Here is a 14,658-nt window from a genome sequence, read left to right as displayed (position 1 = left end):
TAAATATTCCTTTACAGTTTAATAGTAATGACTTTATGAATTTCTTCATTGATAAAATAGATAACATCAGAAATACAATAACCAATGTAGATTATACTGCGTCTAATATGTCAACTTCTTTCGTCGCACCCAAAGAAAAACTGCAGTACTTTACCGCTATAGGACAGGAAGAGTTAAATAAACTTATCACTGTGTCTAAACCAACAACATGCCTATTAGATCCCATACCCACTAAACTACTAAAAGAACTGTTACCTGTGGCAGAAGAACTGCTTCTCAATATTATTAACTCATCGTTATCTTTAGGTCACGTCCCTAAACCATTCAAGCTGGCGGTTATTAAACCTCTTATTAAGAAACCACAACTAGACCCTAGTGAACTGGCAAATTACAGACCCATTTCTAATCTTCCATTTATGTCTAAAATTTTAGAGAAAGTTATATCTGCTCAACTGTGCTCATTCTTGCAAAAAAATTATATCTATGAAGAATTTCAGGTTTCAGGCCCCATCACAGCACAGAAACTGCACTTGTTAAAATCACTAATGACTTGCTTCTTGCGTCAGACCAAGGCTGCATCTCATTGCTAGTTTTACTTGATCTTAGTGCTGCGTTCGACACTATAGATCATGACATACTAATAGATTGACTACAAAATTATGCAGGTATCCAAGGGCAGGCTTTAAGATGGTTTAGATCCTACCTGTCTGATCGCTACCACTTTGTTCATTTAAATGGGGAGTCATCTCAGTTATCACCAGTAAAGTATGGAGTGCCACAAGGATCTGTTCTAGGTCCTCTACTATTTTCAATATACATGCTGCCCCTTGGTAATATTATTAGAAAACACGGGATTAGTTTCCATTGTTATGCTGATGATACTCAACTATATATCTCAACAAGACCAGATGAAACTATTGAATTATCGAAGTTAACAGAGTGTGTTAAAAATGTAAAAGATTGGATGACCAATAATGTTCTGCTATTAAATTCAGATAAGACAGAGATATTACTTATTGGACCTAAAAACAATACACAGAATCTTTTGACTTACAATTTACAACTAGACGGATGTACTGTTACTTCCACTACAGTCAAAAGTCTGGGTGTTATATTAGACAGCAACTTGTCTTTTGAAAATCATATTTCTCATGTTACAAAAACAGCATTCTTCCATCTTAGAAACATTGCCAAGCTGCGAAACATGTTACCTGTTTCTGACGCAGAAAAGCTAGTTCATGCATTCATGACCTCTAGACTGGACTATTGTAATGCACTACTAGGTGTTTGTCCTGCATCTTCAATAAACAAGCTACAGATAGTCCAAAATGCAGCTGCTAGAGTCCTTACCAGGTCAAGAAAATATGATCATATTACCCCAATTTTAAAGTCTCTGCACTGGCTAACTATTAGGTTCCGCATCAGCTACAAAATAGTACTTCTTACCTATAAGGCACTTAACGGTTTAGCTCCTGCGTACCTAACTAGTCTTCTACCACGCTACAATCCATCACGCTCCCTAAGGTCACAAAACTCTGGACTGTTGGTAGTACCTAGGATAGCAAAGTCCACTAAGGAAGGTAGAGCTTTTTCACATTTGGCTCCCAAACTCTGGAACAGCCTTCCAGATAACGTTCGGGGTTCAGACACACTCTCTCTGTTTAAATCTAGATTAAAGACACATCTTTGTAGCCAAGCATTCAAATAATGCATCTCATAAACTTTTCCTGCAGTTATATCTGATCTAATGTTCATTATTAATCTTTTAGCTCTGGTTTAATAAATCTTTCTTTTCTTAGTTTGAACAGCAGCTACGCTAATTATGTTCCTATTTGTTCTCTGTTTTTGCCATGGGATTGACATCCCGTGGTAACTAGGAATTCACAAGCTCCAGTCTGGATCCAGAACACTTAAGAAGAGATGATGCCAACCCCACAGAGGACTTCAGATGATACCAACCCTGAAACAACATACACCACTACCGAATTCTGCTACTAATTTATAGTGTTCTTTGTCTGTTTGATTACGTCATTAATTGATCTCCTTGAAAAGGACATCATCAAATCAAAGGAGGAACTGGATGTATTTCTTGTCAAACTGGATTATGTTGAAAATCAGATGAGGAGGACAAATATAATTGTGGATTGGATCACTGATGAAAAAGACGTAAACTGGATGAAATTGGAGGACTCAGAAATGGAGAGTGAACGAGTTCAGATGACTGGACAGTATCAAGTCAAGAGGAGGGTAAGCCCAGAAAAAAAATGTTGTTAAACTTTTACATTTTAAAGATAAACAGACCAGCATTTCCTCAGCCAAGAAGCTAAAAGGTACAAATATTTTAGATTTAGATAGGCTCTTCAGTTGAGAAGAAAGGAACTACTGCCTAAATTAAGAGCTGCACGTGATAGACGTGAAAGAGCCATCCTGAAATATGACATATAAATAAGTGAGTCATCTTGCCCAGAACTGAACACATTTGAACTGTTTTGTTATGATGCAGGTCAGTTTCACATCATCTCTTTTATTAATGTTGTCAATGAAAGGAATCATTTTTGCACATTTAAATATATGTAGCCTAAGGAATAAAATTCATGAGGTGGAAAGAACATGTAAATATGGTGATGAAGTGGCATTTTTTATATTAAGGAACATTTTTTCACATGTGAGTTAAGATTTCTGTTCCACATTGCAAACCAATTTTAGTTAGTACCATTTAGAAAAAAGATCAGTAAAAGCTAAAAATGCACTTTGGCTCAATGATGATCTGAGATATGTAATGCTTCAAAGAGACAAGGCAAAAGAGGCTTCACAGGAATCAGCGACGTAAAACAGTGCTGTTGCTGTGATTGGAACCATTTTTGTTGGCGAAATACCGCAAAAATAGGCAATATGGTGTCTAAAACGTAACGTTAATATTAACTTATAGTTTATTGAACTGTTGTATAGTATCAATATCACATTAGTCATTTTTTTGCGAAAAAATGGCACTCGTCGTGGGATATTGATTGAAAGAATATAATATGAATATACATTTTCTGCCACATACCTTGAAATTCTAAATGCATTTTATTTGAATCATGCAGTGAAAGCGCTCTTAAATGAGCACAGTCAGTCTAGCGAGTGTTTAAGCAATCATAACTCCTCTTATAATAAATTAAGCTGTCCATACACTGTATGATAAATGAATCTTATACTTACATTGTACGTACATCTGCACTTTGTTGCTTATGACGAGGGAATTCGCAAGATTCAGTCTGAACAAGTCTCTGGGTTTCAGCTATGACTGTTCTGAACGCCTCTGATTGGCCACTGCATTCTAAACTCAACAGAGTCGTGTGATTGGTTGTAATGAGCAACGGTGTAAAAACGCGCAAAAATAAAATATGATGTGACGTGAACAGGTCTAAATTTAATACAGCAATCGAATATTTTCATTTAATTTTCATTTTCACTAAATTCGAATTCGAACACTGCACATGACTAACTAATTCTAAATCCATAACCACAATGACATACAGTATTACTTAACAATTAGTTAATAGTTCTGTGCCTCAACAAATAAATTCTCAACATAATGATACATTTGCAAATCATTAGCTAATGATTAATTAAAGCAGACAACTGGAATTTGAAGTACATAGCTTTGACCACTATGGTAATTAACATGAATTTACATCATAAGATCAAAAAATAAGTAATTAGGTAATTAATACATTATGACACATTTAACTAATAAAAATTTATTGATTAATTTATAAATCATATAGAATGTTCATTTGTTTAAAGTATGAAGTATTAATAAATGGTTTAATTCTTCATGAGTTATATATTAACTCATGATAATTTGTATGTATTTTACGTAAAATGTGGTTCCAAAAAACGTACATTTACTTATGTTTTTACAGGCAGTAAAACGTACAATACTGACGTATTTTCAGCATTAAACGTACAAATACTTACGTATTTTTAGCATTTAAATGTACAAAACTGAGGTATTGAGGACACCTAAAAACGAATCCATATGAATATTAAAATCGCTGCATTGATTTCATTGTTATTGTTGTTTTTAGTTGTCATACCAATGGCCTTATGTTTTCAGTTGCACTTTTAAATAGTTTATTCAATATGAAATTATAACATTTCATTCTGTTCTGTGTGATTTCTGAAGTTAGTTGCTTTATCTTTTCTAACTGATCGGACTTACGGTTTTCCTAAAAATGACGTTTAAAACTCGGAAAAATCCCATAGATTTACATTGACGGAATGTTCAAATGAGCAACACTTTTCAAATTTTAACTGTCAAAACTCCCAGAATCCATTGAGGCTCAACCAAGCTTCTCTTCTATGTACTGTATTTCTAATCCATTTAAACTCATTCAAACTCATCTATCTATCTGTCTATCTATCTATCTATCTATCTATCTATCTATCATCTAACTATTACTATCTATCTATCTATCTATTTATCTATCTATCATCTAACCATTACTATCTATCTATCATCTAACTATTACTATCTATCTATCTATCTATCTATCTATCTAGCACCCTAGCAACCCAAACCCACACAGACATATCTTCAAATCTGAATGTCATAGAGACATGGGGGTTGCTTTATATCATTCATACTGGCAAACAGCCTTTGGTGTGTCATCATTGGCAGCTTTCAAGCCACTCCCTAGCAACCAAACAGATTACCTTAGCAACCATTTAGCAAGTCCTATATCTCTACATCAGAACATCATAGAGACATGGGACTTGGTTCTTTTGACTCATGCTAGCAAGTGAGAATCCTTAAGATGCTAGTCATGCTAGCAGTGAATACCTACATGCTAAAAGTGATTAGCTAAGTGTTAAATCAAGTTAAGAACATGCTAAGAACTCTATAACACTCCATAGTAATGATCTGTGACAACTAGTAACGGCCTAGCAACCACCCTAGCAACCACCCCAGTTACCCTAGCAACCACCCTGGGTACCCTAGCAACTGCCCTAGCAACCACCCCGAATACTCTAGCAACCGCATGGCAACACCCTAGCAACCACCCTGGATACCTTAGCAACAGCATAGCAACACCTTAGCAACCACCCTGGGTACTTTAGCAACCAGCCTAGCAACCACCCCGAGTACCCTAGCAACCGCATAGCAACACCCTAGCAACCACCCCTGTTACCCTAGCAACGGCATAGCAACACCTTAGCAACCACCCTGGGTACCCTAGCAACCGCATAGCAACACCCTAGCAACCACCCCTGTTACCCTAGCAACCGCATAGCAACACCTTAGCAACCACCCTGGGTACCCTAGCAACCGCATAGCAACACCTTAGCAACCACCCTGGGTACCCTAGCAACTGCCCTAGCAACCACCCCAAATACTCTAGCAACCGCATGGCAACACCCTAGCAACCACCCCTGTTACCTTAGCAACTGCATAGCAACACCCTAGCAACCACTCTGGGTACCCTAGCAACTGCATAGCAACACCCTAGCAACCACCCTGGATACCCTAGCAACGGCATAGCAGCACCTTAGCAACCACCCTGGATACCCTAGCAACCGGCCTAGCAACCACCCCGAGTGCTCTAGCAACCTCCCCGAGTACCCTAGCAACCGCATAGCAACACCCTAGCAACCACCCCTGTTATCATGTTAATAAAATGATAAACATGTTAGCAACATGCTAGTAAAATGCTAATCATGCTAGAATCATTCTAGTAACTTGCTAATTATGTTATCTATCTATCTATCTATCTATCTATCTATTTATCTATCATCTAACCATTGCTATCTATCTATCTATCTATCTATCTATCTATCTCTGACGGACTGTATTGCCTTCAAAACATTCAAACTTTAACCTTTTAAAACTTTAGACTTCAAACTGTTCAGACTGAAAACCATCATATGTAAAACTTTTTAAAACTTCTTAAACTTTATAAACTTTTCAAACTTTTTAAAACTTTCTGTTCTGGCTTTCTCATATGGGATGAAATTAGACTCAAAACGATTAATAGATGAACGCACAATTTTCCATGTACTGGATCAATTTTATGCATGTATTTTACAATCCACAAACAAATGCATTTCAATTTGAGTCTGTGGAATTCGGGATTAAATGATTGTGCAGCGATTTGTACAAATAAAGACATGTTTGCACATAAAAATGTTCTGTTCTGCATTAATATATCATAAATTGCTCATGCTAAAAGGAATCAGTGCATTTGTGGATCAGGTGACACGCGTGCATTTATTAAGGTCTTGCTCGAGTCAATCTTGTTCAGTTCATTTGGATTTTGAGACTTCATTTTCGCAGTTTACAGCATTTCACGACGCACACACACACAACTATCAATGAACAAGGCCCAGTGCAATTCATTAACGTGTACGCGATTCGAAAAATTCGCAAATTTGCGTCACTACACTAATGTGAAAAATGTTATTATTTGCATTAAAGTATCACAGTTTGTGCACGTGGCGATTAAAATGTTCATTTGTGGATCAGACGACATGCGTGCATTCATTCACATCTCTTCTGAATCGATTCTATTTGATTCATTTGAATTTTGAGACTTTCGTTCCGCCCTTTTAGCCTTGCCCAACCCTTATGGCCTTATTTTTTAGTCAAAAGTTATGAGCGTGTAAGACATGCTCACGAGCACATTATGTTATTTCACACGCGCAAAAATGAACCTTCAGCTGGCATGATAAAAGTACTCGCGCACAAATTCAACAACCGAGAGGTGTACAGGCAGCTGCGCGCGAGCGCCTGGCATACTCTCATAGGTTAACTCTGCTTGTACAGTGGAATCCTGCTCGCAGAGTGCTGTTTTGCTCGCGCAATGGATTTCTCCTCGCTCAGCTGATTTCTGCTCCCTCGAGTCTAGATGACTTTTGACAATTTGGGGGCGGAAACCAAGGAGGGCACTGACTCTCTTATGATTGGTCACTTTCATCGTAATCACACCCACAGGGACATCCTTGTACCTTGATTGACAGCTCTCATTACAGGAAGCACGGAGTTGGGTTAAGTTACCACCGAAGAAGAAGGACATTGTTTTCACATGTAAAAGTGCTATTCTTATTGACGCTGATTTAATGCATTTGATTTTGCAGGCTAACCTTGTCCCTTATTGTATTTTTGTGTGGATCCAGCTCATCTTGCCGTTTATAGATGTAAGAGAAAATGGCGGACGCAAAAGAGGAGGTGAACTATTTTCTAAAATGTTTATTACGTTAAAGTTCATTAGTTCATTTGTGGTGGTATTCCGTCAGATACTTTGACTCCGTGCTTCCTGTAATGAGAGCTGTCAATCAAGATACAAGGATGTCCCTGTGGGTGTGATTACGATGAAAGTGACCAATCATAAGAGAGTCAGTGCCCTCCTTGGTTTCCGCCCCCAAATTGTCAAAAGTCATCTAGACTCGAGGGAGCAGAAATCAGCTGAGCGAGGAGAAATCCACTGCGCGAGCAAAACAGCACTCCGCGAGCAGAAGCCCGCTGCGCGCGAGCAGGATTCCACTGTACAAGCAGAGTTAACCTATGAGAGTATGCCAGGCGCTCGCGCGCAGCTGCCTGTACACCTCTCGGTTGTTGAATTTGTGCGCGAGTACTTTTATCATGCCAGCTGAAGGTTCATTTTTGCGCGTGTGAAATAACATAATGTGCTCGTGAGCATGTCTTACACGCTCATAACTTTTGACTAAAAAATAACGCCATACTAATTGGTTTAATATAATCAGTTGTGATGCGATCTGGGAAAGCGCTGGGACGTTTTTAGGAAATTCGAAAAATATGTCGCATACAAGGTTTTTATTTATTTTTCATATCGTGAGATGGGAGCACAACAATGCAATCTTAAGTACTGTAACTTAGCTGCTCACTTAATCTTACTTACTTCACATCCAGAAATGAAGGATGAAGTAAGTTACTAAAGAGGAAGAGTCCAGTGAACTTTTATGCACAGTGAACAGTTGGGCTGCGTGCATTTTTCTAAATGTAAATGTAACAAGACTATAAGTCCTGCCTCGTAGGGGAATTTAAAACTACCTTGGAAGACTTAAGGAGGAAAGGATCTCGGTCCCCCACCCCAGTGCTTTGAGTCTCAGTGTATATGTTGTGTATACGTGTTAACTTACTCTGTTGAACAGTATGCTAAGGGACCAGAGTGCGTGGCTTCAGGTAAGTTTATAAATACTTCTATTAATACGGTGACTGCCTGAAGTGTAAATATGTGAGACCATATAGTAAGAACGATTCACATTCCCACCCCCTGGCACCTAACAGAGCAAGTGAGACGCCCCTACCCCAAGGTAGAACAATGATAGGTAATACTCTGATTTACTTAGACGTTTAATCAAATTTATTCTTTCTTTTTTTTTAGGTTGTTTGTTTTTCTCTTTTTTAGTGTTTCAGTGGAATGAAGAAGATCAGAACAAGACATGAAATGAAATAAAAATATAAAAGAATTAAATGAAACAATCAGAAATCTTACTATCCTCTTTACCTGTGGTGCACCACCAACTGTATAACTTGTCAAACCCGTATACCTCTGATATAACAACCAATTCACAAATAATTCACTCAAAATAAACTCAGAAATGACTCATCTCAGGTCCCCTGAACAATGAAAACACTTTTACAAAAAAAAATGATTCAGTTCCCACAACAAAGTTCACAGCTCGGTTTCCGTCTGTATCAGTGTTGAGTTCATGTGTATGTGTGCAAAGAACGTTGGTACCAGTCTGTAGCAACAATGAATTTGATGAATTGTGATGACTTGCGATGGCTTGTGATGACTTGAGATGACTTGAGATGACTTGAGATGAACAGCTATGGCAATAAGGAGATGTTGTGAGGATGGCAGGGTAGTATTAATAAACAAAAAAAACTCTCAAAAAAACTCTCAGTGCAACCCGGGCAAAACTCAGGGACTTTCTGGGACAAAATGGTGCAGCTCATCCACAGCTCACTCTGACTCTGTCCTCAAAGAAAAGTGCCTCTAAAAAAAACTGGTCGCGATGACAGACAGTCTCGACAGAAACAAAAAAACAATGAGGAAATGGGAGAGTTTTCACTTGCAGTTCACCTTCTCGCGCACTGACAAGTGCACTTGAACGACACGCAGAAGGAAATCACTGTTTATTACTCTAAAGCACAGTTGATCAATGATTCAGAGATGCAGCAAAACTTTCAAAAATACATACAGTTCGAACGATGCAAAAAAAAAAACAACGACGTGCAGAATAAAACTTGCGGCTCCAGCAATTCGCTCTCATGCTCTCGGCCAGCCTTTCACACTGTTCTCTGTTCGATGACGTGATCCACCGAACTTCCACAACAGGTCTCACACGATGGCGTCACACGACTCACAGAAGCTCAAACTAGCTGTGTATCAAGAACTTTACTGCATGTTTTCTGCTGAAAAACTCTCTCTATCGCACTGCAAACATGGCGCATCTCTCTCGCCGAAAAACTGCACACCCTCCCCCCAGAATTCTTTTTATTTTCAAAACATATTGAAAACGAGGTAACCCGTCAAAATAAAAGTCCCTAAAAAAAAAATACCTTTGTTACATTTCCCCCCTGCGAAACCCTGCCATACCATCGACATCTCCAGCCTGGCCCTGGAACATAAACACTACACAACTTTAAAGTGCAACAAAACACATTCTTTCAAACCTTTTAAATTTGAACAGGTTCATACATATTTACCACCACCATCTCTTTTTCTTTTATGATGTCATTTCATAAGATAATCAACTCTGTACCTCACAGGTAATTTTCCACGGTTTTGTCTTTCAGAGCGTCTGAGCTCTGGAACACTTTCACATTCAACATCTGAAATGTCGGCATCATCTGAAATGTCTTGTATTTCCAATTCCCTTTCTGGAATTACATCTTGTGTTATCTCCCTTAGTTCTTGCACAACATTCTGTCTTTGTTCTACATCACTTGTTTCCACTTGTGTTACCTCTTTATCTCTATTCTGCCTAGGTGCAATGCCTGAAAAACACACAATGCCTGGGAAGTCCGTTTCAGCATCTGACTGGTTTACAGGTCTGTATCTGGTTTTGTGTGATGCAGTAGATGGCGATAAGGGAAATGTGCAGTGACGAAGCTGATCTCTGTGTACTACTCTTAGTGGACCCCCCCTTTCAGGTTTGACAGTGAATACAGGTATGTCTGAATGATTCTGCTTAACTACCATGTATGGTGTGTGCTCCCACTTGTCCTGAATTTTGTTTCTGCCTCTGTGTTTGTGATTTCGCAACAACACACGGTCACCAGGCCTGACAAGCGCTCCATAAGACTTGCGGTCATAAACTCTCTTTCGTCTTTTAGAGGCCTCCTGTGCAACAGTGTTTGCAACTTCTACGGCAGTCTTCAGTCGGCTGTGGTGACTCTTCACCCAATCGTCCAAATTCTCTGCATCACTCTCCTCCAAATCCTTCCCACCCAGGACATCTAATGGAAGGCGCGCATCTCGCCCAAACATTAAGTAAAAAGGAGAATAACCAGTAGATGTATGGACATGGTTGTTGTATGCTATCACCAGCTCTGGTAAGTGAGTTTTCCAGTCCTTCTTCTTCTCAGGGGTCAGTGTTCTCAGCATATCGTGCATTGTACGGTTAAACCTCTCACATTGAGAGTTTCCTTGAGGATGGTAGGGACTTGTACGGCTCTTCCCGATACCATACACTTTACAGAGTTCCTTGATCACTTGTGATTCAAAGCATCTTCCTTGATCTGAGTGCAGACGAGCTGGACATCCATAGTAGACAAACCAATGTTTAATGAGAGCTTTTGCAGTGGTACTCGCTGTTTGATTCTTGGTTGGGACAGCAACTGTAAAACGGGTGAACATATCAGTCAGGACAAGTACATTTTCATACCCCCCGGAGGACATTTCCAGCTGGGTGTAGTCCATGGCCAGAACTTCCAACGGAGCTGTGACATTACTGCATGTCATTGGGGCTCGGATCCTTGGAAAGACATCTTTTGCAAGAGTACATCTTTTACACTGATCTATCCACTCTTGGACGTCTTTTGACATGCTGGGCCAATAGTAGTTTCGTCTCATCAAGGTCAAAGTACTCTTCCATCCGAAATGACCTCCATGTTCATGTTGGCTGTCATAAACTGAACGACGTAAGGAGACAGGGACGACTAGTTGCTTTATTTTCTCTCCATCTCTTGGGTCAAGGATACACCTGAACATCACTCCCTGATGCAGCTGAAGACGTTCAAACTCTCTGCAAAGCTTTTTCAACTCTGGTAGTCTACTTCGCTGTCCTGCTTGGCTCGGTCTTTCGTTCTTGGATACAGCATGATATATGGGACCAATCAAAGGATCACTTCTCTGCCATGCTTTAATTTCATCCCAGTTGTAACCATTCACCTCTTTCTTGATGGATGCTTGTACAGCCACTTTAACATCAATTTCTCTCTGCTTGTATTCTCGACCTGGCCACAGGCATGCACGCACTTCTTCTGAGTCCAGTCGGATAAAGTCCTTTTCTGTGTCCTCTTGTTCAGGATGTTCTCTGGAGGGGAGCCTTGACAGGGCATCTGCATTGGTGTTCAGCCGCCCGGGCTTATACAGAACTTCAAAATTAAGCTCCGCTAACTGAGCCACCCAGCGCTGCTCAACTGCTCCGAGATTAGCGGTTTCCAGGTAACGCAGCGGATTATGGTCTGTGATCACAGTGAACTTGGAAAACATGAGATACTCTTTGAATTTTTCTGTTGCGGCCCATTTGAGTGCTAGCAGTTCTAATTTGAATGCACTGTAGTGTTTGTCATTTCTCTCCGATCCCCTCAGGCCCCTGCTTGCAAACGCTATGACCCGCTCTACTCCTCCTTGCTTTTGACTCAACACAGCTCCAAGGCCCAGGTGACTCCCATCAGTGGTAAGGATAAACGGATGGCCAAAGTCAGGGTAAGCAAGAACAGGTGGTGACATCAGGCAGAATTTTAACTGGTCAAATGCGGACTGGCATTCGCTACTCCACACGAATGGTTCTGAGGCTTTCTTTCTGTCTTTGCTGCCCATCAGTACATGCAAAGGCCTTGCTATTTGGGCAAACTTTGGTACAAACCGCTGATAATAACTCATGAATCCAATCAATTGTCTCACTTCTCTTACACTTTTTGGGACAGGCCATGAATCCAAAGCACTAACCTTTTCACTGTCGACTCTGATTCCTTCTGAAGATATTACATGGCCCAAAAATTTCACCTCAGTTTTGAAGAGAAAGCATTTACTTGGTTTTAACTTAAGGCCATGGTGTCTCAGTCGCTCAAAGACAAGCTCTAGTCTCTCGCAGTGGCTCTTGAAGTCCCTGGAAAATACAATAATATCATCCAGATATATCAAGAGAACATCAAAGGTCAGATCCCCGAGCACCACCCCCATTAGGCGCTGGAAAGTTGCCGGCGCGTTGCACAGCCCGAATGGCATCCGCGTCCACTCGAAGAGCCCAAATGGAGTGGTGACAGCAGTCTTTTTGCGATCACACTCGCTCACAGCTACCTGGAAATAGCCGGCTGTCAAATCCAGGGTAGAGAACAACTGGGCATTGCCCAGTGCATCCAGAGACTCTTCAACTCTAGGAAGCGGGTATGCGTCTTTACAGGTGACTTGATTTAACTTTCTGTAATCACAACAGAAACGCATGCTGCCGTCTTTCTTCACAACTATCACGGCTGGGGATGCCCAAGGGCTTGTACTCTCCTTCAGGATGCCCTGTGACACAAGGTCTTGTACATGCTTTTTGAATTCTTGAAAAACATGTGGCGGTACCCGGCGGTGTCTCTGTTTTATTGGTGGAGCATCACCAGTGTGAATGTCATGCGTTACCGCCTGTGTGTATCCATAGTCACTGTCATTTTTGGAAAAAATGTCACTGTACTTTGCCAACAGCTGGCTGAGTTCTTCTCTCTGTATGGGGGTGAGCTTTTCATAATTCACCTGGACTGGAAGTAGTGGATTGTCAGAGGTCTCGACTGCTTGAATCTGTGCTACTCGTCTAACATGAAGCTCCCCTTCCTCTTCTTCAAACTCCAATATATCCTCAGTTAGCACCTGCTGTGGTCTCGACAATACTGCCACTCTGCACCTCGGCTTAAGCCTGATGGTTCGCTCACTTGAATTCATTACGCGTACAGGAATTTTACCATCCTCAGTTTTTGTTAACACATTGGCCACTAGGAGCCCCTTGGGTAGACTTGCACCAGCAGTGGGTTCAATTAACACCTGGCACTTCACCTTAGGTGGCACTCTGCAACGACCTTCGAACACCTTTTCGCTTAGTGGGGGAATGGTGATGGCCTGCCTTCCACCAACTTTGACGAAGCCAATCTTTCCATCAGGAGCCAGGGATTCAGTGTTCTGAACACTTGCTAAAACCCTTCTTATCTTTGCTTCTGCAGGCTGTCCATACTTGTTGTCTTTTTTATGCCCTCTCCTGTGGCGAACAATGACTTAAACTCACTGATAATATTCATTCCAATGATTCCTGACAGTCCTCTCATCTCTTCTGCTTCTGGGCTGGTGTCCGTTAGCACAAAGATGCACTTTCCTGGGAGAATCTTCCCCATGCACTCCACCTCAGCTTGTAAACATCCTAGAACCGGAATGTCAAGCCCATTAGCTGCGGTAAGCCTCACCCAGTGAGCAGATGAGAGATTCAGCTTTTGTTCTCCGAAGTACTTCCTAAAGTGTGACTCTGTAATAGTGGACACTTCTGAGCCCGTATCCAGCAAACAGTTTGTCTTGACACCAGCTATGCTTACTTCGATAGTCAGACAATCTCCAAATGCACCTCTTTTCAATGTCTCAGTCACTCCATCAGTTGATTCAGCTGTATGGCACCTTATCATAGATGGGCCGGATTGCAATGTACTTGCTGGTACATTTGTTATGTTATTCTCAGCTGTCCCGGTAGGACGACGAAAGGGGTCAGACACTTTAGCGACTTCAGACTGTAAACAGCGCCTGCTAGTGTGCCCAGGCTCACCACACGAATAACAGATGTATCGACCATCACTATCCTTCAAGGGCTGTCTCCTCGGACGGCTCTGTTGAAGTCGTATGCCACTGTTACCATGTACTGCCTGGTAAAGTTCTTCTTGACGGGCAGCAATCTTCTGTATAGCTTCATGCAGTTTTTCTAGGGTTAACGTAGACGAGGTGTGTTCTGCATCCGCATTAACTACTCTGACACGGGTACTGGGTCTTTGACTGTTTGCTGTTTGGGTCTCCTCCTCTTCAGACCAGGTGATCGCTGCTTGCATCAACTGAACAAAATTCAAACTTGCATCCTCCTTGACTCGCCTTTTCATTTCACGTCTCAGAAAATCATCTCGAAGGCCCAGGACAAGTTGTTCTTTTAACACACTTTCGGCATCTGGAACCCTGTTTGGCTCCCTGCGCTGAACTCGGCTGAGTCTCTCCTGTAAGTCGTATGCATATGAGCGTATCGTCTCTCCCTGCATTTGCTTACGTTCGTAGAAATCTTTTAGTCTGGTTCCGATCGGCACTTTGTCTCCATATGTGTCTTGAAGGATTTCAAAAATATCACTGGCAGACTTTTCACCATGACCCAACATAAACCTCACTGTTGCTTTGGCTTCTTCTTTGAGATGCTGCT

The 14,658-nt window shown here is 41.0% G+C and overlaps 1 protein-coding gene and 1 pseudogene across 1 annotated transcript in view; both read right to left on the bottom strand.

Annotated features, from left to right (window-relative positions):
- LOC127162780 (uncharacterized) overlaps nt 1-14,658 on the bottom strand; it is a 187,107-nt gene that overhangs the window by 4,038 nt on the left and 168,411 nt on the right. The gene's annotated exons all lie outside the window — the stretch shown is intronic.
- The window catches only part of LOC127161235 (uncharacterized), a 216,886-nt pseudogene that overhangs the window by 59,175 nt on the left and 143,053 nt on the right, over nt 1-14,658 (bottom strand).

This window comes from Labeo rohita, chromosome 3 (genome assembly GCF_022985175.1).
Source record: "Labeo rohita strain BAU-BD-2019 chromosome 3, IGBB_LRoh.1.0, whole genome shotgun sequence".
In the NCBI taxonomy this organism is placed as follows: Eukaryota; Metazoa; Chordata; class Actinopteri; order Cypriniformes; family Cyprinidae; genus Labeo; species Labeo rohita.
The sequence above is the reverse complement of the archived record's forward strand: the minus strand, read 5'-3'. Positions and strand labels throughout refer to the sequence as shown.